The 25,097-nt window shown below is 51.6% G+C and overlaps 1 protein-coding gene across 3 annotated transcripts in view; it reads right to left on the bottom strand.

Annotated features, from left to right (window-relative positions):
* The window catches only part of CTBP2 (C-terminal binding protein 2), a 109,725-nt gene that overhangs the window by 54,211 nt on the left and 30,417 nt on the right, over positions 1-25,097 (bottom strand). The window contains exon 1 of one of the 3 annotated variants that reach the window (XM_034663405.1): positions 8,584-8,992. The exons of the other annotated variants lie outside the window; for them this stretch is intronic. The gene's annotated coding sequence lies outside the window, so the exon portion shown is untranslated. Of the gene's footprint in view, positions 1-8,583; positions 8,993-25,097 lie in introns of those variants that run through there. 3 annotated transcript variants of the gene reach the window in all.

Consider the following 25,097-nt stretch of genomic DNA (forward strand, 5'->3'; position numbering starts at 1 on the left):
CCACCCTCTGATCAGACAGTGCAAGGCTAGCCTCAAGTGCCATTAGCACAGGCCCACCCCACTTTTCCAGTACCCAGGGGCCAGGTGAGCTTCAGAAAGATGCACTTGGATCTTTAAGAAGCAATAGAGTGCTGGGGTGCCTGGGTGGCTCAGCCGTTAAGTGTCTGCCTTCGGCTCAGGTCATGATCCCAGGGTCCTGGGTTCGAGCCCTGCACTGGGCTCCCTGCTCAGTGGGAAGCCTGCCTCTCCCTCTCACACTCCCCTTGCTTGTTTTCCCTCTCTCACTGTCTCTGTCAAANAAAAAAAAAAAAAAACTTAAAAAAAAAAAAAAAAAGAAGCAAGAGAGTGCTTACACCATGTTATAGTGGGCCCCCAGATCAATCATTAACATTTCTGCACCAGGACACAGGAGGAACGTGGTTGCCCAACTGGATGAACATACATGATAAAAAATTACCCTCAACAATTCAGGCCAGGTCAAAAATCTGCTGCCAAATGGGTCACCAAAGAATTAAAGGTTCCAGAACTTTCTACAGTTTGGATGTGAGGCTAAGGAATTGTGGGCCTGAAATTTTAGGTTTTCCGTCTGGGCCCCCCAGCAAAATATTCTCTGGGGCTCTGAGGGAAGGAGAGAGATGAAGAGTGAAGGGCCTGTGAGGTCACAAACTAAGAAAGCAAGTCTTCTAGCACGAGGAAGTCCAGGGCCCGGGCATGAGTCTGGTGAGGCTGGGGGCTGCCACCAGGAAGGAGCAAATGTCAAAGCCACACTTGTGCTGAGACCAGCTCCTTGGCCAACAGTGCCGAGAGTCCTTCTGCTTGGTTTACGATTGTTAGCACATGAAAATACCTTTCCGGGCGTTAAATGCAAAACTCAAGAATTCTCAATATTTTCTCTTGCTAACAACGATCACCAAGAACGGAGGACTTGAACAGCACCAATTCATGATTTTCCTAATTGGTTGTTTTGTGTCATAATGAAAATTAAGTGTTGGCTTTCCCATGCCGAAGGAAATGAGGCTCTCCCATGTTCAGAATTTTCACACATTTTTAAAGCACTTCACTTACAAGTACGCTTCAAAAATTAATATATTCATTTCTATAATAAAAGGGTCTTTGGAAACAAAAGCAGACAGAAAAAGATAAAGGCAAATAAACAAATTTTCATTTAAATTAAGAGATGCAAAACACCATCTTTTATTCCCATGGTGTTGAGACTGAGGAACCATGGGAACACAGATGGATTTTTCCTTTGCCAGTCTTCTGACCCTTCCCTCTCTTGGCATGACAATTTTGATCTGGAGCTGAGAAGTTTGCCTGGTCAGGGTGAAGGAAGGAGCAGCCTCACGTTCCATCGTGACCGGATAACTCCCCTTCTGTTACATACTGAATATAAGAAATTACCGTAGAACGTTTGCATCTGAGCAAATAGAAGTGAACACCATACAGAGGAAGCATCCAGAACGTCAGAAAGTTCCCACGAAAGGCCTGCGGAGGGGCCTGGGACGGTGAGGCTTCTGGGGTAGCCCTCCAGTGCCCCAAAGATCACCTGAAGGTGACGTGTGCAGCCTGTGATAAGACGGTACGCCCGTGTGCATTTGCTGTGGTCCAGGCCAGAGCACAAGCACCGGTAACTAACGGCCACTAAGGGCCTGGACCTGGAGGCCAACCAAGGCAGGAGCCACCAAGGGACAGCTATCTGAGAGTGTAAGCTAACACTGTGCGAAACTTTAAAACAGCCTATGGAGGGGTGCCCGGCTGGCTCAGTTGGAGAAGAATGTGACTCTTGATCGTGGGGTTGGGAGTTCGAACCCCAGACTGGGTGTAGAGATTACTTGAAAATAAATAAACTTTATCTTTTTATTTTTTTAAAGATTTTATTTACTTATTTGAGAGTGCACACTAGAGAGAAAGCAAGCATGAGTAGGGGGAGAGGAAGCAGCAGGCTGCATGCTGAGCAGGAAGCCCAATGCAGGGCTCGATCCCAGGACTGTGGGATCAGGACCTGAGCCGAAGGCAGATGCTCAACCAACCGAGCCACCCAGGCGCCCCAATAAACAAACTTTAAAATCGTCTATGGAATGGAGAGTGGGTGGGGGAGGGTCAGGTGGAGAGTAAAGATTTAATACTTTCAAGGCAGTTTGGATTATTTGCTTGTTCTGACATATATGAACTGCATTTGTATTTAAATGTCTAATAAGGACACTTTTACAGGAATTAGTTGGAAAATAAATTGCAAAATCTTGAATTTCAAAACAATCTTAACGTTAGATGTTGAAGACCTCTGCCTCCTAATTTCTTGCCACTGGGAGGCCCTGAATCCTTGGCCACGCTCTTGGAGCATCTGCCTTCCTCAGGGGACACAACTGTTTTGCTGTCCCTCTGAAGATTTCAGCCTGCTCCTCCCGACACCACGCAGTCCGGAATCCGTGTGTGAGAGGACGCTCTCTGCAGTCTTGGCTCATTTGCAAACCTAATGGGAAACCAGCAGCATGGGGCGGAACTTCTGGTCTAACCCTTCCCAGGAGCAGGCCTGGCGCCCAGCGATGGGACCCTTTGGCCGGCAGAGGGCACTGCATGCCCGGCATGGCCTTCCCAGGCCCCAGAGCCCTGCTAAACTGGGACTCACCTTGTTCATTGCAATCCCAACTTGGACTCTACCAAGAACCTGGAGAAAATGAAAGCAGATAACCTCCAGAAGGAAAGGTCTGAGCTGATTTCAGGATTTCACACTGCACCTTCCCTCCATCTCCGGATGCAAAAAGAACTGATACCTCCAATCACCCTTAAAACCACAGATGTTTTTAGATTTAGGATCATGACCAGCTGGGGGAAAGGGAACCCAGGCAGCCCCCCCCCCCAAAAAATAATCTATGGCCTGGACTGGCAGCTGAGGTTTGCCCCTTCAGAGCCGAGTGAGCCAGTGAGGTGGGTCACGGAGCAGAGGCTCCCTGATCCAGGAAGGGCACGGCCACCCTGAAGGATGATTTTCCATTATGCCCGTGCTTCTTGTTTAAAGACGCATCAGTGAGGAATGAGCCATAGTGATGAAAAATGAAAACAACTTGGCAGGGATGTAGTTTCTAAGGAGAGGAAAGAAGAGGTGGAAACTGAGCAAAGGTGAGTCAGGGTTTCCACCACGAGGCTCAGCACCACGTACACCTGGTTAATTGGTAATTGTGCAATTCTCCTTGACCCCCAGCATCAGTGTGTTGTGAAACACAGATGACCTCAGAATATACAACCTTTTCGGAAGACACTGAGAGAGGGAGGTGAAAAAAGTGAATTTTTCCAACCACATTTGAGAATGAATTCTGACCAGGAGGCAGTGGCCTGGGGGCAGAGCCTTCTCCCTGGACCCCTTAAATGACCAGAACAGAGGGAGAGCTGACCTCCCCAGTCTTCTCTGACCACCATGTTCTAAGAAGCCAACACATGGATGCAGGAAATCAGCCCCCTTCTCCACACCTGTGAGCACCCAATGGTTCAGGTTGGAGAGAGGGGGGCTGCTTTCATCCAGCGACGCTGAAGTAGGGGTGACACACATGCCTCATCCAATCTCCACAGCTCCGTAAGACCAGCATCCTCTCCCAGCACCATTTCAAAGCCAGGGTTGCCATAGCAACAGGATGCCGCTGGGCAGCGCAGCGGACTCTTGGCCTGACTTGGCAGGCCGGGTCTTTGAAGAAGCCCACACTGAGACACTGGGGTGTCCCACCTGACCCCCAGCTCAGCCTTCTTCAGGGAGCACCCTAGGAGTCTCTCTGCTCTTTGCTCTCAGCCTCTGACACAAGCCCTTCCGCATCGTGTTCCAAAACACGCTGATTTGGAGCAGGGTCCTGTATTGCCCACTTTGGGGCAGACGACCCAGCATGGTGGGTGGGCCCCCTGATGGCCCAGGAAAAACAGAAAGAGGCTGCCAGGCACGGCCCACCAGGTCTGAGGCTGGCAGGAGAGGGGATTCGAGTTGGTCTGTTGGAGATAAAGTTATCAACCTGAACTATGGCTGGCTGGGTCCCTTTGTCCGCTTTCAAAAAGCTGGTGTCTGGAAAGGCAACCTCTAAGAAACAGCTTGATCTCTAAGACACAGCTCGAAGAATTCCCTCCGAACCTGCCCACGTGCCTGGAAGAGCAGGGAGATCCAGCCTCCCAAGTTTGTGGCCAGATGGGTTACAGTAGCCAGTCGAGGACCAAACCAGATACGCTTCAGAGCAATCCTGCAGCTCGGCCCGGCCCAGAGAGAAAGTGCCCAGTGCCAGGGAAGGCCCCGTCACACAACTCAGCTCACGGCTGCTCACGGCAGAGGGGCCCACACCTCAGGGCCCCAGCAGCAGGCACGTCCTGGGACAGGAGTGTTCCGAGTGCCTGGGGGTGGCCCATCCTTTATTTTGAATGAGGTGTCGCTTACACAAAGGCAGAAATCAGGAAAGTCAACTCAGACCTCAGGAACAGAGTAACGAGTTCGTTTTCTGACGAGGGCTTTTCCACATTCAGATCTTTACACACACCCAAAGCCCATCGTCCCGTTTCTTTCCAAGAAAAGCTACGGGGTGTATGTGGAGGCATCCGCAGACTCCCACGGCACCCCGTCTCAGGCGCCGGGTTTAAGGAAACCGACATCCCTAACTCCAGAAGGTCTTGTGACTGAAAAGCTATTCTTCGCAGACCTTATCTTTTCAACCTGAGTCACAAAAAGGAAAATCTTCATCTTAGATGTCACGATTTAACAAAATGAAATAAAACCGTTGGCCGCTATTCATTTTGTTTGACACGGTTTTAATAGGGAGGGTGGGGGGGCGGGCACTGGAAACCCAGAGGGGAGGGGGTAGGCTTTGTATCCATGACTGCAACCAAGGAAGGGCGGCTGGCAGGCAGTCAGATGGGGGGAGAAGCGGGTGACACTTCTATGTCACAGATTCCTCTTTGCTGATCAAATTCGAGAAGAGCCACTAAAGAGCTCCTTTTGTTTTTCTGCAGTAGGGTGTTCCTGGAGTATCTCCCCGGTGTTACAGGGGGCCTCCAGTTCTGTTCTGTTCTCCAAGTCTTTGGTGGGTAAACAATATAATTTTTACATTTATTGTAGCTCAGAATGTTCTGAACTATGGCTAAAATATCCCTTGGTGAAGAGGTTGCTTGAATAGAGTGAGGAGGTGGCAACATTCCCTGTGAGAATGTTCCAGAGGTGCGAATCCTTGTCCTAATGAACTGGGTTCTTCACCAACAGGGCCAACATGGGAGGGTTTAGATAATTACAGCTCAAGTGTGCTGATGCCCAAAGATCCTAATTTTACATGAAATCCTATTAAAGAATTCTTGACGAGGTGATCACCATTTAAAAATCTGTTTTGAGCTGATTTATGGGGGTGCTGTATACTTTGGAGCTCCAGCCAAAGAACAGAGGAAGAGAGTCTCGGAGAAGGTGGGATACCTGGACATTTAGGTCCCCAGACAGACAAAATGTGCAAGTGGCACAAGATGTCATTCTAGGGGAAGAAGCTTCCTCCATGCCCATCCTTGTGGCCCAAACTGCGTATTTATGGTCCTATTGTCTGTATCGGAACACCCCAAAGGTTAACATTTTCAGCTAATTGCCAACAGTCACATCAAGTGTAAGTGCCTTGTTCTATGGATTGAATTATGCCCCCCCCCGCAATGACAAAAATGACATTCAAGCCAGAAGTCCCAGTACCTCGGAACATGGCCTTATTTGGGGATACAGTCTTTACAGAGGTAATCAAGTTAAACTAAGGTCAGTACGGTGGGCCCTAGTCCAAGAGGACTGGAGTGCTTCTAAGAAAGGGAAATTTGGACACAGGGACCGCATGTGTGGACACAGGGAGATGACCATGTGTAAGCCAAGATGAGAGGCCTGGAAGAGGTCCTTCCTTCCTAGCCCGCAGAAGAAACCAACCCTGCTGACTTCCTGCTCTCAGACTTCTGCTCTCCAGAGCCGGGTGACAACGCACTTGTGTTGTCTAAGCCATCCGGTCGGTGGTACTTGGTTGTGGTGGCCCTAGCAGACTAATCCACGCCTATGGAGGAGGGCTGGGTACGGCTGCCCCAAGAAAGCCTCTAGGATCTTGCACCAGTGATAGTCAGGACCACCTTGGCGGGGGTCCCGGCTATGCAATTTGTCAAGAATCCTGGTTTGTTCTCAACACCAATGCCAAGTCAACCTGAGTCCAGTCCTGTGCCCAAAAACTCAACAGATGCGGACACGCCCAGGTGCGAGGCCCCAGCGGCCGCTATGCCGGGGAATCAGAATGGGCCAGGCTGGTGAAGGAAGGGTCTGCCAGTCCACCCCCCCAACTCCTGCAGCACACGAGCAGTCGTCTCCTCTGAAAGAGACCCGTGTTTTCAGGGAGACACAAGGAGAAAAATGCCCTAACCTTCCCTTTAAACTTTGTTCTGCTCCCCAAACCTGAGAATGCACTGCTTCGAACACATTACAGTCGCTGATACAGTAGTTCAACAGAAGAGATAAAAAAACAAAAAACAATGATACCCTTGTACTGCTTTGGCACCCGATCTGCGTTACCCACAGGACAGGGAACGCTCATAGAAAGCCCCCAGAGCGCTGTCAGTCCTCAGCTGCCCAGGCTGACACCAAGTCTGTGATCTACTTGCTTCTGTGAACCCCGGGTACATGACACTCTCCTCGCATCCGCAGTGCCCACAGCCTGGAGAACAGAAAGCCAGCGGAGATGTTCCCTTACCCCAGACGCTTAAAGTACGTTTCCCGACTGTGTTCGGCACGCACACAGAGTTAATGGGGGCACCCCAGGGTCTCCACTCTGACTCATGCTCACCCATAAATCTGGGGATATTAAAAAGATCTATCGGGGGCCGGGCCCCACATTAAGAATGCAGCCTTCCAGGCCACCCTTGGCATGGCAATTCACCGGATCAACAGGCCCTCTTGCTTTCCTATTCTCAGAAGTGGTTCTTGAACTGCACTCCTATTAAAGTTGAGCTCCCCTAATCAGAGGAAAAAGAATGCAGGTAACATGAAAGGCTGTCTGTAGAGTTTCACAGCATACACACAGCTCATTCCTGCAACGTGAACAACAGATGGGAGTTCTGAGATATCAGCAAGCCCCACCCAGAGCCCAAAGGGCAGAAAAGGCAAGGAGTGGAGCTGTGGTGCATGAACACACACACACACACACACACACACACACACACGCACGCTTGCGCAGGCCCTGACGTTTTCTTGGAACCATGGCATTTCTGGAACATTCTGAGGCTTGAGAAGTTACCAAATCCAAACTGTTGCCTTCACATATGAAGAGCATGAGACTCAATGACTCTGGGTCACTCCCAGCCCCTGTTTCTGCTCCTCCCCTGGGGTCCCCACGACACTTCCCACCCAACAACTGTGCAGGTGCAAGAATCTGGAAGCCCAGGAGCCAGCTTGGGCCACACAAGCCAGGCTGAAAATGCATGTGACAGCTACATCTCATTTAACTATACCCACAGGCCCTAAACCACAACTAACAACCCCCCACCCACCCGGCCAAGGTGGAGTTCTCCAGACCCAAGAGGGAATGCCCACATAAGTAGGCCAAGAAGTGAGCAAAACAAAGACAGCTTGGTTTGTAAACTCATTAGGAAAACAGAGTCCTTGTACCAGCGCACCCGGCCTTCGGAGCATGGAGCTCCCACAGCACAGTCTTGAATGACTGGGGGGTTTGTCACTTTAGTACCCACGAAAGCTCACAGAGCCCTAATGTGTGACAGCCACTGTTCTAGGTGCTTTCGGGTGTGGAGTCGCCCAACGCACATGTAAGCAGCCCGCCAGCAAGTTCCACTCTGCCTGAATTCAAGAAGTAATTTTGCAGTCCGTGCCACAAACACACCCAGTACCACCTCAGTTGCCTAACCTGCTCTGGGTGACTTCAGCCAAGTCCGCAACATCCCAGGTGATCACAGAATAGAGGTGCACCCCCAACCCAGATGCTCTCAGAACAGTGAGACCAGAGGAAGCCCAGACCAGGGCCCTAGGGGTCAGGGACTATGGCTCAAGACTCACTCTCCAGTAACTTGCTAGTCTCTCTCCCTCTCTCTTTTTAAGATTTATTTATTTTAGAAAGAGAGCATGCAAGCGAGGGGAGGGGAAGAGGGAAAGAGAGAAAATCTCAAGCAGACTTCCCCACTAAGCATGGAAGCCCAATGCAAGGCTTGATCTGAGGGCCCTGCCATCACAACCTGAGCTAAAATCAAGAGTCGGACCCTTAACAGACTGAGCCACCTGGGCGCCCCAGGAACTTGCCAGCCTCCAGTCATGCTTGCTGTGTGAGTTTCAGGTAAAGGCTAAAATACCAACACTGTCTTCCAGCCTCCAGAACAGGTACCGTGTCTGCTCGAGTGGTGGTCTGCTCCCTTGGACTAGGGATGTCAGCCACAGACACTTTCATGGGTTTAGGACCTCTGACATGATCCCTCCCAACCCCTGCCATGGACAGTGACTTGTCCAGGTCACACAGGCTGCCATGATGTCACCTACGAGGGACCCACCTCCCGGTCACAACCGTGGCTCTCAGCATTTGATGAGCTCCAGTCATGGCACACATGCACGTGCAATACCTAGAGATTCTGGAAGGTTCTCGCTCACAGGGATGTGGTGGGTCGTTTGGTGCATTCCTGGATTGTGAGTCTCCATTAGACCGTTCTCCAAGCCACGGCTTCCTTCAGTTCCCGGGGCACCGGGTGCTTCCGGCTGCGTATCTGCCCAGCGCTGCGGGACCTGGGGGTGGGCTCAGCTCCCTGGGCCAGGTCCAAGAGGCAGAACAGAAAGTGGCAGAAAGAGCAGGCGGGGTGATCTTATTTTCAGAGCGGAACTCAGGATGGGGTGAGCAGAATTTGAGAAACAGAACTTGGGAAAATGGCTTCACTAAAATGCGATGAGGTCAGCAAGTAGAGAGCGCCCTAATGACACTTATAAGAAAAAACATCTGTCGGTGTCGAAAGGTCGGCAGGAAGTGAGTGGGATTTACGCGGGCCTGATTGGCCAGACCAGTGCTCCTAGAAAGAGAGACACACATGGCTCGACTTAGCCCAAAGAAACAACAAAAAACCCCTTTCAATTGTCCTCTGACCAGCCCCCACCGCCCTCTAAACAAGAGGCCAGACTCCGAGCTATGAAATCCGTCTAGGACCCGGGCTGGCAATTAGCTCTTTGTTCATTCACTGATCAGCTACCGAGGCTAAAATATTCCTGAATGAGCAGCCTTCGGGGGAATGATGTTCTTGTGTGTCCGTGTCGCCTCTCCCAACCACAAAATCTCCAGTTTTACTTTTTGGTTGGAAAAAAAACGCGGGTCCCTTGAATAGCTAACGTTTCAATAAATCCATCATTACAAAAACCCAAACAAGAGGTTTCTTTGGAAAAACAGGAAGTCCTGGTCCAGAACACGGCTTAAAATAGAGCCAAGTTCATTTGTTGACAAAACCTCCAGCCTGCTAAGCCTGCTGGCCTGATTTGTCCATGATCCAACTTACCTTTTAATCCCTCTTCGAGGAGCCCATCCTGTTCCCTCAGGCGACAGGCTGGCCTGGTCTTTGTTATTGCCCTGACACAGGTCACAGAGCTGGAGCCCGGGCCCGCTTCCTGTCCACAAGCCCCGAGGATAGGCTCAGGAGAAGCCAGCTCGGCCACTGCAGGAGTCAGGCCTGCTGCTTTTCATAAACTGGGGGCCCATTTCAGGCTTCTCTTTGGAATCCCGTACAACGTGGAGGCCTTCTCGAATGCATGTTCTGTTTGTTCCTTACGGACAGAACTTTACAGACACCGTGCCTGTTGAGCCAAACGAAACTCTGGGCTATTACCTGAACTTAACCCCTGGGCAGCAGGCAAAGCAGGGTGGCTGGCTTCATCCTCACCGGAAAGAATGAGCCTCTTCCTCAATACCAAGAGGGAAGGAGGCCAGGAATTTACCGTTTCCATTCTTCCCAGAGGTATCCAACTTTCGAGAATTACATGTACAAGGAAACTCCCAAAGACGTGATACAGAAAGTTCTACCCTCGCACTTGAAACTGCATTTGTACACACAACACGTGTCCACAAGGCGCCTCCGGTACACACCCGTTCGCCCGTCCCTGCCCCCGAAGGCCAGCCCCACCCTCTCCCCACTAATTTCTGCTTTTCCTTACAAACCACAGAGCACGAGGATGGACATGTTAGCACAGCGTGAGCGTGTAGCCTAATTACCCCCTTGTTAAAACGTGAAACCACACAATGCATACAGGAAGATCGGACAATCAAGTCAGACCAATGCTTACAGGCACCATGGTCACCAAACTCCACTTCCCCAGGTCTGGCGGTCTTCTAGGACCCTTACAACGTTTCTTCACCACCAGGGAGGACAGGAGGAGGTCCATGTGGTCTGGCTGGCTCAGTCAGTGGAGTGTGCGACTCTTGATCACAGGGCTGTGAGTTGAAGCCCCACACTGCGGTGTAGAGATATCACTCACGCACACACACTCACACACACACACACGCAACTGTATGCCACATTAAGTAACTTCTCTATGCAGTTGCTGACCCGAAGGGGAATTAAAAAATAAAAAGTCCAGGCCTAAGTAGAAATGCTAAAGTTGTTTCAGGATTCTGCTGAGTTTTGGTTTGTTGATTAAGAAGAAAATCAGCCGTTGTTACGTGCAGAGTAAGGGGCGTGCATTCTCACTGAAGAAGTGAGAATTTAAACTTCAGTTTCAGCTTTGTGGACAACTGTAGTAAAAAATGAGAAGAAATATAATACGTAACTTCAAAAGATAATAGGATTTGGGGCGCCTGGGTGGCTCAGTCAGTTAAGCATCCGAGTCTTGATTTCAGCTTGGGTCACGATCTCAAGGTCGTGGGATCGGGCTCTGCACCGTCTGCTTGGGGTACTCTCTCCTGCTCCCGCTGCCCGTCCCTCTGCTCATGCTCTCTCAAAATAAATAAAATCTTTAAAAAACAGACAAGCAAAAAAACCCAACAGGATTTAGATGAAATTTTGTTTGCAATGAATACTTGCCACCCCTGACCCACCCTGCTTACGCAGCCATTCTGGACCGCAAGCCTTCCAGGTGACTGTCCACGAGAGTATTTTCCATCATTTCTACCGCGGCCCTCAGGAGCAAGGTTCCAAGGGCACCAGTGCTGGAGTGAGCCCTGCCTACCATCTGCAGGGACTGCCAGGGGTCAGAGAAGGTGGTGTCGGCCTCTGTCTGGGCTCATCGGGAGCCCGTGTGGGTCTGGCTTTGCTGCAGGTGAAATGGGGTTCGGGACAGACAGGGGCTTACCCAGGCCCTCACGGGTGAACTCCCGGGCTGGCACCCCCATGATTGTGCTCTGCTGCCCCAGCCCTGTGTGCCTGGTCAGGGGGCCAAAGACACAGAGGTCTCGCCCACATAATCCTCGAGCCGTGGTGTGCTGGCCGCTGCAAACCGCTTTTCCAAGTTATCCTTCTGCGGAGGGAGCGATCTGGAGGGTCTGAGCATATGTGGCAGCACGCGGCCACTTATTTTTAAGGCATCGTGTGCTATGTTTATACTCCCCCGAAACACTGCCAAGGGAGTCCACGAAGAAAAACAAGTCCGCGGCAGCCGCTCCCGCTACTCAGGCCTCCCGCTTGTACGAAACGGACTGTCCCCGCACACTGTTTGCTACCTGGACTCCGAGGCAGAGGTTGTAAACTAAGTCACTGGAAATGATTCAAGTACTTGGTTTTAAAAAAAAAAGGTCGCGAGTGGCTTTTAACTGGAAATGCCATTTCCTTACTCCCCACCCTGCCGTGTGCGTGCGTGTGCTTGTGGATCACAGCTCACCTGCAGCCCTGTTCTTAGCAAGCAACCACCTCGAAACTCTGCTGGGGAAGAACTGGCCATGCTTATGCCCTGGAAGGGAAAGTTCTGGAGCTGATCCTGGCCTGTGATTATGTGCAGGGCAGTCATGCAGAAGGAGGATTGAGCGTATCCTGTGTGGGCAGAACCATGACTGAGGAGGGCAGGAAGCCAAAAGGAGATTGTGGATGGATAAAGAAGTTTCTCACAGTCAAGAAAAGCCTGGCCCCCGGGTGTGAACCAGGCCCCCTGGAGAGGAGCTCCCAACCCCAACCTAGGACTTGGGAGTGTCGTCCTGGGCTACGCCCCGTCAGGAGACTCTCCCATGGGCAGGGGTGCCAAAGTGAAAGGGCTGGGGAAGGATGTGCAGTCGCCCATCTATAGATGCTTTTTCCCATTCTAGAATCTCCCGGCCTGTCCAGGGGGTGTGTCCGAGGGGATCTGCAGTCAGCCCCTATTCGATCCAGGTTCCCCATGGCCCTTATAATCCTGAACTCTCATGGGATTCCTGCGGAGGCGAACAGCCATGGTATGTATCATTTTATTTTCACTCAAAACATCCTTCCTGGGACCATCCCAACAAGCTGAGCATACTATTTTCAACTAAGGCCCTGGCATTGTCTAGGAATGTTTTCAGGACTAAGCGAATTGCTAAAGCAAACATCTTATTTTTGTGTGCTAGGCCAGCCAAGCACTGCAACATTTCCTGATAGGACTTCCAGGGGAACTGCCCCCTCTGGTGGACCCGCGGCACCAGACACGCGGTCCAGGGAAAAGGCGCTCGCTCTGGACACCGGGGTGGGGGGCACCCACACGGTCCCTGGGGGTGGTTTCTGCTTCAGGAAGGAGTGCAAGTGGGGTGGGGGGATTCCCTCTCCTTCCCGCTGCCAGCTCCAAGGCACAGCCACTATTTGAAACCAACCACCAATTGTCTTCAGCTCTGCTGGAGAGGACACACCCAGTCCTTACTGGAGGGACCTAGGACTTGGCCACCAGGTGACAGTGCATGGGACAGCAGAGAGCCTTGAAGAGCAAAGCAGGGGAGCCCCAAACCCCCAGGTGGGGGGAGCAGAGACAGGCCCACCTGGGTTCCTGCACACATCACTGCCAGGTCTCCAGCCCAGGGGGGCCACAACAACAGACCAATGGTCGCATCACGGGGGGGGGGGGGGAGGGGGCAGCAGCCGCAGTGGCGATCCTCAGGGAAGAGTCCCAGGCCCCGTCCTCAGCCTCTGTGTACAATCCCTCATTCTCCCCAAAAGTCTTAGAAAACAAGTATGTTATTAGTATCGTTTAAAATGACGAAGCTGAGGCCCAGAGCAAAGCAAAACCTGCTCGAGGTGACACAGTGGGCGGTATGTGTGGACCTTGGTCCTGGTCAGTCACTGGCATCTGGAACAGCAGCCCCGCTGATGCACATTTTGGTGAGCAGTTTTCAAAGGGCCGGACCAGGGGCACAGAACCAAGTGAATTTGCAACAGTGTCTGCAAAGGAAAATAGGGGTCGGGGAGGGGAGCAGCTGAGGCCTGGAGTCTACACCCCTCACCCCTAGATAATGAGAAAGGCCACCCTGAACAAGAAGGGGGGGCACACTGCAGGGGCTTATAAAGGTCACAAATTGTTGAATTTTCTTTTAGGGATGATAATGCCCTGATTGCTGGATTTCTAAATGGAGTCCTTATCTTTTAGGAATATAAACTGAAGTGTTTACCAACGCAGTGAAATGACGGCTAGGGTGTGCTTTAGAACAGGCTGGTGGGATGTGGGGGGGGCGGGCACACGCAGCGAGAGTGGCCATCGGCTGCGAGTGCCCAAGCTGGCTGACAGGGACGTGGGCGTTCAGTACGCAATTTTCTCTGCTTTTGTAGATTTTAAAATTTCTGTGTTTTTTTGTTTTTTTAAGCTCCCCTTCTGTAAAATGGGGATGGTGTCCTCTACTTTGCCGAGCTGCCGTGGGCATCACAGATGGCGGGCCGGCTCCCCACACACAGTGGAGCTGCAGATGCTGTTAGTGACGGGCAGCCCTGAGCACAGCACTGCTCACCTGTTGGTCCCGGGGTCCTACTCAGAGGGCAGGGGCCCAAAGGTAGCCTCCCACAGCAGCACGGGGCCCACCACACTGGCATCGCACAAACCCACGGTGGTTGAAGCAAGAAAGAACAATGAGCAAATTATCACATCATCCTTCTCCTTACGAAGAGATCTGGAAAGCTAATTACGCGTTTCTCCAAGCACATCTTCATTTCCGATGTGGAACCAGTGTGCTGGAGAGCTCTAGTGGGAGCGACGGCATACTCAGAAAACTCAGATAATTTGTTAATCCGGAAACCACAAGCCTGCGCAGCACACACACACATCGCGACACCCTTCACGTGCCAATGGGGGGTGAGCATCTGCTCCCAGCCTGGCTTTGGCTACGGCAGGAAGCAGCGAGACAGGACACGGGCCGTGCATGCCAGCACCACCCAAACCTGCCGATTCCCTCGCAGGCCTTCAGAGACTCCTCTCTCGTGGCGGCAAAACTACCCCGCTCCCCCCAACGACCACAAAACCAGGGTGAAATTCTAGGCCTCTGGTTCCCTGCCAAGAGTCACCAATTAATTGCCACATAAAATTGCTGATTCCTACCAAATGAAGTTCTACGATTTATCAACTCACAGATGGCGCAGACTCAACAGCGGTGGGAGTCCATCACCCGAGTTACTGCTGTGTTCAGTATCGGGGACGGCTTTACTGGGAATGGAAGTTTCGCAGATTCGCTCATGGAGCAGAAACTTCCAAAGTAAACCAAGGCCTCAAGCGGACACACAGCTCCCTCGCGGCTGTCACACTGGTTCTCAAGGCCACACAGTGTCTGGAGGACAAAGTTTCCCTACACCCGGCCTGGGGCGAGGCCCCTGGATGTGCACCTGCGGCGGAGTCACACCCCGCCCCTCGGCCACAGGACCACTGCACTGCACACCCCAAACTTCAGTGCCCGCAATTTAACCATCCAACTCAGCCTTCCTGTAGGAGCCCAGGGATTAAAAAGGCATTTAAAAAAAAAAAAAATCACTGCCAATTGCTTTTTTATTTTCATCCAGGGCAATGAATTTATAAATAGCTTGTATAGCACAGCAATTAGATGGAGCCCAACTCTGTGAAAGCCACATGTTATCGACAAGGGGCAGGCACTGCCATGCTTTCAAGGGCAGAAGACACCTGTGTGCTAATGGGAGCCTTTGCCTGCAAGGCTGGGGATGCCCACCACTCCGTGGGCTGCTTTGGCTTTCCTCACCCACCCTGTGCTGTTAGGGACAGTGGTGAGCTGGTGATTTTCTAATTTGAATTGGGCAGGCACAAACAGGTGAGTTTCCTTCCAGTCTACCCATCAGGGAAACAGGCAAGCAGTTTTTCCAAACTCCCCAAATTCAGGCTTCTGGGGAAAAACCAACTTTGGGGGCATGCTTGGGAGAGGAGTCCCCCCCATGCTCAAAGTAAGCACTGGAGAGTCACCGATCCTTCTTCAAAGCATGGGAGCTCAGGGATACCTGGGTAGCTCTGTTGGTTGAGTGTCTGACCTTTGGTTTCGGCTCAGGTCATGATGAGGGTGGTGGGATCGAGCCCTGCAACGCACTCAGTGGGGAATCTGCTTAAGATTCTCTCTCTCCCTCTGCCTCTGTCCCACCCTCCACCATGCATGCTTATACAAGCACGCGTGTGCACGTGCTCTCTCTCCCAAATAAAATCTTAAAAGAAAAAAAGTGGGAGTTCTAACCCTCAAGAGAGGAACACCCCAACTTAAATGGATAACTTGAAACAAAAATCAGAAGTCCGTTTCTTGAACACCAGAGAGGGTATTAGTATATCCAGCTGGCTGATTTTCTTCATTTCCAGCTGCTCCAATTTGTCTTTTGTCACCCTGGACCCCTTCCTGCCCCAGGAGTGAGGAAGCAGGGGTGCAGCCTGAGGTCTATGGTCAAGGTCACAGGAAGACAGAAAAAGAATGAAACCTTTCTGGTTTGGTTACTCAGCTCAAAGCCAGTTTTGTTCCTTTCTTCTTTCCTAGCCAAGTTCTGCATATTTAGGGTTTGAGTTTCCCCGAGTGTCCCTACCTCACTGATTTTTACCACTTAATGACCAGAGCTTATTCTCCAGTGATTATCTAAAATACCGCCACCAGGTAAGCACTATGGCTTCATGGACAACATGAAAGCAGCCTGAACTGGCAAGGAAATGTCTGGCACCAGCATACACAGCCTGCTGTCCCCGCTGCCGGGACGGGAACCCGCCCTCCATGTAAGCTGTGGGTCACACAGACAGCAGCTTCACAGAACACCCAGAGATCTAACCAACTCAGCTGCTGGGTGGGAAATTAGGCTCCTGTTAACACAAACAAAATTCACATGGAAAGCCACTCTCCCTGCCATGAGCTATGATCTGGAATGTTCTTTGACTCAGGGATCTGACCCTTCCAGAAAGGTCAAGCCAGCATCAGAACCCAAATGGAAGTCCTGCGACTGTGGGACTCTGCCTGAGCTCAAAACCCAACAGGGGTTGCCAACCCCGTCGGCATGACAACTCACTGCGCTGTACATCGAGTTTATGTTTCTCTGTGGCGATAAGAACCTTTTTTTTTTTTTTTGAAGTTTTTTAACAACCCAGGGGAGGATCAACAGTTTAATTCAGCTTATGTCTGGCTATTAAGTAACTCCAGCAAAAGACAGGAGAGGAAACAGGGCCACAAGGCCACTGGTGTCACCAGCTGTTCTCCCTACCGCCTCTGGGGGGCTGGGAGATTTGGGGCAGGGCAGCTGGAGAGGGTAGTGGTGTGGATCCAGTTAAAAGACGCTAGACCATGGGGCGCCTGGGTGGCTCAGTCATTGAGCGTCTGCCTTCGGCTCAGGGCGTGATCCCCGAGTTCTGGGATCGAGCCCCACATCAGGCTCTTTTGCTGGCAGCCTGCTTCTTCCTCTCCCACTCCCCCTGCTTGTGTTCCCTCTCTTGCTGGCTGTCTCTCTCTCTCTGTCAAATAAATAAAATCTTAAAAAAAAAAAAAAAAAGATGCTAGACCAAGGAAATGGCGAATCCACATCCCTGTGCAGCCAGTCCCCCTCACCCCGGGATTTTCTTCTGTGGGTCTCTAAGCTGGGAACGAAGTGGGAGCCCCAGAGAAAGTGGGAAGTCCCATCAGAGGAGGAGTCGACAGCATGCACACCCGCTGCATCTGGCCCGCCCCGGCAGAATCAGAATCCTACCAAGGCCTAAGACTAAATTAATATTCGTCAGCCTCCATTTGAAGACAGTGATGTTTGTTTCCCTCTTCTAGGTATTTGGACCAGCCTGGCTTATTATAGAACTTTGTCCAAAAAAGGGGGGGTGTTCCATCATCCACCTGACTGAGCGCCTGGCTGTCCAACGGCTGAGCAGTTAGCTACCCCTCTAGTGTGTGACAGGCCAAAACCTGAACCCAGGCAGGGTGAGAAGTAATGCTCTGGAGGCGAGCGGAGCTACGGACAGAGGACGGTCCCACAGCAGGACCCGCAGGGCAGTCTAAGGACCCTCGGGTCAGAATGTTCCGCCTTCTCCCTTGCTAGCTGCATGCCCCGTGCTGGTGGTGTCAGGAGATGAATGGGGTGGGGAAACAGGACTCCCTGCCTTTGGGGTGCCGTTTTAACAGGGGAGGCGACATGTGGAAAGGCACTAGAAAGTGGTCGAGAAATGCAGACGCCTCTTCCATCCGTCCGTCCATCCCACGACGCAAGGTCTGAGTGCCGTGTAAGCCCTGGGAGAACAGAGCACAAACGCAGAGTTTAAAATCCTAGCTCTGCCACTTAACTGGAGAGCCATGTGACCTGTCACCTCAGCTCTCCACACCTTGGTTCCTTATCCAGAAAAGGAACTAGTGGGATTTTTAAAATATAAGAGGAAGGATCCCGCACACGGTAGCCCTTAGTAATGGCTCACATACACACCTCGGGGACCCAAGAGACCGCACAACTCCCAGAGGAGGTGGTCGGTGTGTGCCTGGGGACAGCATCTGGGGTGGAGAAGCAGGCACCTGCCTCTACAGTCTTGCCAGCTCCCATGGAAAGGTCTGCAGTGGAACTGAACACAAGCAAGGCTGCTGATTCCCGAAGTCCCCAGACCCAGGGCAGTAGTGAGGCCACAAAAAAAGTCTGAGGGAGAGAGCCTCACACCCTAGGCTCACCAACTCACTAGAGGGCTGGCAAGAGTCTTGCCATTCTTCGCTTACAAAGCCCACAAAAAAATGGCTTCTACGTAACCCATAACCTGGTTTAATCAAGAGAAAACCATCTGACAAACCACAACAGAGGGACTGCTCCACAAAATACATGAATGTATGCCTCAGAACTGTCAAAGCCAAGAAAGGCTCAAGGAGACAGGAGGACTACATGTAATGTGGTATCTGGAGGGAATCCGGGGACAGGAAAAAAAAAAAAAAAAACATATCAGGTGATCTGGATAAGGTGGACTTCAGTTAATAACATATCAATATTGGCTCACTGATTGCAACAAATGTACCATGCTAATGTAAGATGTTAGTAACAGGGAACCTGGGTGTGGAATAAATGGGAACTACTACTTTCTCAGCTTACCTGTATATCTAAAAGTGTTCTAAAAAATAACATCTATTTAAAAAGAACTGCTTCTGTAAGTGCCATTTCTCAAACTTCCTGCCACTTGCACACTCAGGCCATTGTAGCTACCAGACATGGTGTACGTGTCCTAAAACACGGCTGCTTCAGGCAGGGGCGTCAGCTTGCCTTCCCTGGCCTGGGGCCCCGGGGCCCCAGCTCTGCAGCCGCCAAGGGCAGGGTCAGCCCCAGGGAGCCACTGAGCTCCAGAGTCCACAAAGTCAGGCCCCCAAACTCCTTGGAGGGTGTCACTGCCCACTTCCTCAGGAGGCATCACTCCAGCAACACCGGCGGACACCTGCTACTGAGAATAACCAGGTGTATCTCACCTGGGCTGGTGTGTCCAACAGGAAACCAGAAAACAAACAGGAAAATTACAGTCTCAAGGTCAGTCCGGTCAGTTGGCAGCAGCTCCCATCACCCCAACTGCAGGGGTCTGGGATGCTTTATGGCAGAGGCAGGATTCTGCCCTAAGGACATTCCCGGTGGGAGGAAGACCTATCTGTCCTGTCCAAAAATGTTCACTGAGCCCCTGCTGGACACAGACGAGCACCACAGAAGGACTGTCGCCAAACTCAGGAATCTGAAATTTCATCCGCCTTAAAAGGGCACAAGTTATGTACAGAGGGAATAACAGAAGCCAAAGGTAAAGTTACTTTGTACTTTTATAAACCTGCATCCCATGTCCCTCAAAATAGTAAGCTGTAAAAATCTAAGATACAAAGAAAATGTTATTTATGCTTTGGATAACTACGGTTTAGTGATTGATGAAAAAGCAGAGTATTTCCTCCTAAAAGACAGGCTACAACTTTCGATGGCGCATGAAGCACAGTAAGCAGCAAGCAGGAAGGATCAGGAATTCATCTGCAGACAGCACTGAGGATGCCCGGTATGGGGGGGTGGGGGGGGGACTGGCTCCAAGAGCTCCAGTGCCCCGGTAGAGACAACTGTCTGGGTTCCCCAGGTTGGCTGCTGGCACACAAAGGCTGAGCCGGACTGGCAGCAGCTGCCAGGGAGGGGTTTTTGAGCCCCTGCTCTTGGGCCCTGAGTGCCCAGGCCCTGCAGAAGAGGAAGTGGGGGACTAGGAGGGTTTTTTAGGTGTTTACTGCACCACCAACTCCCTCGCAACTCGGAGGCCAGGCTCACTTGGCCCAGCAAGGGAGGACCAGGGCCTGGGCTTCTCTAATGGGGCTGCTTGGCCATCTCTGCGATGCCCAGGCCCTCTTCAGCAAACACACCAGACCCATCTCCCTCTGCACGAGGCCTATGTTCTCCTGTGGACTCCACGGCTTGACCTTAGAGGACTCCTTTCATCTCTCTGATCCCCTGGAGCTCCTGATCAGGGAGACAAGCCCCCAGAATGAAATGCAGGGATGGCCACAAAGGGCCCCGGGCAGAGCAGGTGCCCGCCATGCTCCCAACAAACCGCCCCAGGGCCGGGCGCTCCCTCCCAGCCTCACGGTGCGGAGACCACCCACCGGCTCCCCAGCCACACCGAGGCCCTTCTGCCGACAACACCCACACTGTGTGGCAGCAACAGTGCGGTTCTGGGAGGTTTTAAAGTCCCAAATCAGAATCGGGTCAGCCTAATCTATAAAACATCTTGAACAATGAGTTTCGCCCAGCACGCACTTGCTCAAAGTTTCCATTTAGACAATTCTATTTTCCAGCACGAAATTCCTAAGCCAGGACATGGTCACTTCTGTTTGTTTTGCTATTTAATCAGGAAATGGGAGACTCTGCAGACCAAACCCCCTTTTCGATGGAGGTTCTCAGAAGAGAATCTCTTGTCATTTGCCTGCTCCTGACACCCCCCACCCCGAAGTTGAATATAAACCAGAGGCAGAGTGTCTCCTTTATCACAGAGCGGGGACACCACACCTGAAGGACTTGAATACAGAAAGATGAAAAGCTGGAGCGCCTGGGTGGCGCAGTCGTTAAGCGTCTGCCTTTGGCTCAGGGAGTGATCCTGGATCCCTGGGATCGAGCCCCACATCAGGCTCCTCCGCTGGAAGCCTGCTTCTTCCTCTCCCACTCCCCCTGCTTGTGTTCCCTCTCTTGCTGGCTGTCTCTCTCTGTCAAATAAATAAATAAAATCTTAAAAAAAAAAAAAAAGAGATGAAAAGTTATCCTAAATAAAACTATGTGGACTTTAGTTGATAATAATGTGTCAACATTGATTCGTTAATTATAACAAATATATCAATGGAGGATATAAATGATAGGGAAAACCAGGTGCAGGGCATACGGAAATCTTTGTATTATCTTTTCCATTTTTCTGTCAATCTCAACCTGTTCTAAAATGTAAATATAAACTATATTGAAAAAAATTTAAATCCTAGGGGAAAAGTGACCCACTGTCCCCAATGCTGCATTCCTATAAAGAAGAGATCCCCTGCTGGCGGCAAGTACCTGCCCCCGCCCCTTGCTCTATGTGCTCCAGCAATCTTCCGTCAGCATCCAGATGCTTCTGTGGGCCTGTGACTGCAAAGACCCCCCCGCCCCAGGACAGCACCCACCTCCGCTGAGGGGTGGACAGGCAGGGCAGTGGCGGTCAGGCTCACAGAGCCCAGGGGAGGGGGCCGCGGGTGGGGGTGGGGTTCCATAAACCCGCAGGCTTGCCGAAGGCGGCCAGTCCTTGGCACCAGACTAGAGGGCCAACCCAGGCTTCGGGGGATGAATGGAAAAACGAGGATATAAATGCGGAACGCCACCGATGGAGGAAGTGGTAAAGGCCGCTAACAAATCGCTCGTTTGTGCAGTGAGCTTGGGCTGATGTGGGACAGGAAATTAATCCAACATGCCGAGGCCTCGCAGTCCGATTCTTGGAACCAGGCAGGGGGGAAGCCACCCCAAAGTGAAGTAAGACCAGAAACACGGCAGTAAAAACTCACGAGACTCAAATTAAAACAGAGCTAATGGCCAGGACTGCCAGCCAGGGAGCCCGAGCACAGCCCCGTCAGCCAGGTTTTAAAGAGGTCTTTAGAGAAGCAAGGCTCAGTAGAGCCATGAGGGAAATAACGGCAAAATAAAATCCGTGACAGATTAGACGATAAATCCTCGCAACCAGAGCGAATAGTCCAATATTTTCCCAATAACTTTTCCTTCAATAACAGAACGATCAGCAAAAATCTACATCACAGATACCCAGAAACGGAAGCCCCGCTGCCAAATGCTTCCAAAACAGACAGACACCACACCTTTGCAAAGATGTCTACCAAATGCTGTGCCTTCCGAACACAGACAGCGAGCAGCAAGCAGAGTCTGGCAATATTTACGGAGGAGGACCGGCCGGAACAGTGGGGTGCATGCAGATGTGGGAGTCAGCACATTTGGTGGAGACAAGCCGTCAGGACAGGCACCTCCCCTCCACACTTCAAGGGTGGCCGGCCGGGGGCCGGGATGTCCACAGGACGCACAGCCTCCCCAGGGCCTGGGTGCTGAGTGCTCGTGGCCAGATACCCAATCCCAGAACAGAACCCAGGGGCGGCCCTATCTGTCCTGCAAGAAAGGGCAACCAGCCGGGGGTGGGGGTGGGGTGGGGGGTGGATGTCAGAAGCAAAGTAAGATGCCAATTTCTGGGTCCCCCGCACACCAGCCTTCTACTTCCACTGCTCATGGTATGTTGGGAGAGCAGCCCCCCAATACCACCCCCCTCCAGCTGCCAAAGGGAGCTGCTGGTGTCCCAAGTGATGGTCTGGACGTCTCTGGAGGGGACACAACGGAGCAGACAAGGGGTAGCAGGTGTCTCTCCCCACCTGGCCTTCCAGGGCCTGAAAACCCCCATCGATAAAAAAGCCAGTCTCAGAGATTTGGTAGATCCCCCTGGATATGCGTTTCAGGGCTAATTATCTCACAAGAAAGGCCCCAAATCATTAACAAAAACATTGATTACAGTTTCGCCAATCATTACTTAAGCCACTACTTAAACTGTCGGAGGCAATAAAGAGAGAGATGACAGAACAGTAAGCAGCTGAGATTCCACCTCCAGAGCCCAAGAACACAGCCCTGGTGGCTGCAGACGGGCTGGGCCAGCCTCACGCGCAAACTCTGCCCCAGAAACCAGGCTGAGGACTCCGTTCTGGTTTTGCGATTCCAGCGGCCACGTGTAATCTCCCGAGAAGCTTTTCTTCCTAATCTCTATGTTGGCGGGGCCCACAAAGAAGCTCAAAAGCATTTGATGTCTTCAACGGCGCCCACATTTCTTTCAAATGGGCCCTTTACATAAAATGGACCTATGAATGGGATCAGGAACCGTATTTTATGCGGCAAACAATTTTCCGTGGCAAATCACCGGCCTCGATCCACACATTGGATCGGCGATATTATGGCTTAGACATGTTTTCCTAGAAGAAAAAAAAATTAAGTTTCTTTTAGAATATAGGTTCATTAGGGTTTGTCCTACACAAGGGCGAAGCCTCTGGGCTTGAGGCTGTGGCACAGGGTCCACAGGCGGTGGTGACAAGTAGGGGAACTGAAACAACTCTGTGCAGCCAGGGCCAGGCGCTGGGCTGGAGGCTGTGCTCACACCCCCACAGTTTACATGTGGAAACAGCCTCCGAGAGATTTCAGGGACCTGCCCAAGGAATCGGGATTGCAGCCAGAGGCTCCTGGACCCGAATCCTCAAACTTGTCCAACACCCCAGGATGCTGAGGATGCCGCAAGACACTTGAGGCTTTCTCAGTGTTGGCACTGTGGACATTTGGCCGGGGAATTCTTTACTGTCGGGGGCTGTTCTGTACCCTCATATGTTTCATAGCATCCCTGGCCTCCACCCACCAGATGCCAGCAGCATCCCTCACCCGAATATAACAACAAAAAATGTCTCTAGGCATTGCACAGCTGGGTCGGGGTTGGGGGGTTGCAAAATCCTGGGTGAAGAGCTGCTGGGTGACCTTGGCACCAGTCCTCCTCACCAGGGCATAGGACAATGGTTAGCAAGCAACGCGGAGACCGATGCCTGATACACAGTTCATGTAGGACTTCTCTGTGTGGCCAGAAGGACAAAACTTCCCCATCAAGCAGAAGTCCAGTCTAGTCCTTCCAGCCAGGACCTCTCAGGACAAGGTGGGATGAGCCCCCTGGCTCTAAGACCCTCCTTGGACCGTGGATGTGTGAGGCCCCACCAACCACAGGCCCTTGGCACAGGATTGGTGGGGATGCGGGGCCAGCATGGCACCTGGCTAGAAATAAGGGAACTTGTCCTAATTATCACTGTTTTTACGCTAAAGAAAATTTTGGCCCAGTGATCGTTTGTCCTTAAAAAGCATTACATAAAAATCCACACGTGTATTTTTAACGTCAATGGTCTAGGGACATCTACTCTTTGCCAAACTTTTTGGCGAGGCAATGATCTTTCTTTCCAACAGTTACTTGAAAACAAGTTCAGCACTGTTCATACAGTCCATGAAACCCTGCCTTGCCCCAGACTGAGGAAAAGGACATCATGATTCTGGAGGCGGTAAGCATCAACCTGTGTCACTCGCTACCACAGGACGGTGGGCAAGGAGCTGGGGCTGGTGTCTGGGGTATGGTCTTGAGGCTGTGTCCACTATGTGGGACAATGAGCCTTGATTCACAGTGGCCAGCTGGTCTCAACTCCTCCCTTCCGCTCTTCACCTCCCCCCAAAAGGGAGCTAGGAAGGTAACAGCTACCCCCAATATTTCCCTTCATGATGGCTCACTACAAATCTTAAGGAAAAGGGCCATTTGGCCAACAGTTTAAATCCATATACCTCATGGTTCAGATGCTTTTATATCTCTGGAAAAATGCACACCTGAGGCCTTAGTTGTCTCATCTAGAAAACAACCAGGGCCTTCCAGAAGCTTCCTTCCAACCTTGCGCGTTGTGACCTAAGCCTGAGTGCCATGTCATAATTCTGAATTTTAGAGAAATACATCAGTAGCTAGAAGGACAAGCTTAAGACACCATTCTTTTTACTTTCCAGACAATTTCTTGAGAAAATACTCTGTATAACTCAGACCCTAGTCAAAAGTTGCTTTTCCTGGCTGGGAGTTGTAGTTTTAGGCTGTAACAGTCACAAGCCAAAGTACCCCACACCACAAACACACTACACACCAGCAGTGCCGGGTGGTTCCACCAGAAATACGGTGCTCACCATGAGGAACAGGATGGAACCACCTGAGGGGACAAGGGGTTCCATACAAACACTCAGCCACAGAGACGATCGGGGGTCTTGCTACCAACGACCCAGCAAGTGGCCCTAAAGCCCCCTGGGAACACTGCCCTCTGGACACCCATGTGGCAGGACCGAGAGCACACTGTGAAACACACGGCAGGTGCTCCTTCCCGTCCTCCCCGGATTTTCCGTTCCTCGAAGCAGCCCTGCGTGGGACAGCCCACCGCCCCGGCCCTTCTTAAGTGCCCTTCTGAAGTGTTAACCGGCTCATGCCTCCATCAGCCGGGCAGTGCCCTAACTGGGTGGGAGGTCCGAGCCGCACAATCAGCGTTGCCCAAACTGGAGAGGCCTCTCAGCCGGGGACGGCCCAAGGGGACCAAGTCCCAAATGCTCATCGATGGGGGGATGGACAAATAAACTTTAGTGTATTCAGACAACGGAATATTACACAGCAGTAGGAAACACTGAACTACCATTCACACACGACACAGACG

The sequence above is a fragment of the Ailuropoda melanoleuca genome, chromosome 6, assembly GCF_002007445.2.
Source record: "Ailuropoda melanoleuca isolate Jingjing chromosome 6, ASM200744v2, whole genome shotgun sequence".
Lineage (NCBI taxonomy): Eukaryota > Metazoa > Chordata > Mammalia > Carnivora > Ursidae > Ailuropoda > Ailuropoda melanoleuca.